Consider the following 591-nt stretch of genomic DNA (forward strand, 5'->3'; position numbering starts at 1 on the left):
GCTGGCGCTGAATGGACAGTGGTACAGTACATGAATCACAGAACACAATGGGTCAACATGAAGGCAAAACCCAACAAAAAGGACACAACCTTTCCAAAGACACAGCTGGATTGTTGTTGTTGCCGTGCTGTAAGGAAGCACACAACTCGGATGAAAACTAGCCAAACATGTAGCGAGGTGTGCAGTGAATTTGGTTACACTTTACTTGACACCAGGTGACGTAACACGTTAATGACACGGTCATACCCATGTCATAATGTCATAACAGCTGACATAACTTGTCATAACCTGTTAGAATATGGTCATAACACTGTCATGACCTATATATTTACACCTGTTGTGACATATATTGCTTTATTTTATGGCTGGTTATGACACCTACATAAAAGTCAAAACCCAAAACTCAAAAATGATTTTAAATAACATGTAGAAAATACACTTTATGACACTATCATGAAGCATTATGACCGTCCTGTGTCACTTTACTTGGACTAAGGGTGTGTTCGTAAATATCATCTGGAGTGGCACTGGAGTGGGCATTCGTAAATTCAGATTGTCAGTTGGTAAATTCAGAGCGTTCGCTCTCGGAGC

This window comes from Salmo salar, chromosome 21, assembly GCF_965601325.2.
Source record: "Salmo salar chromosome 21, fSalSal1, whole genome shotgun sequence".
Classification (NCBI taxonomy): domain Eukaryota; kingdom Metazoa; phylum Chordata; class Actinopteri; order Salmoniformes; family Salmonidae; genus Salmo; species Salmo salar.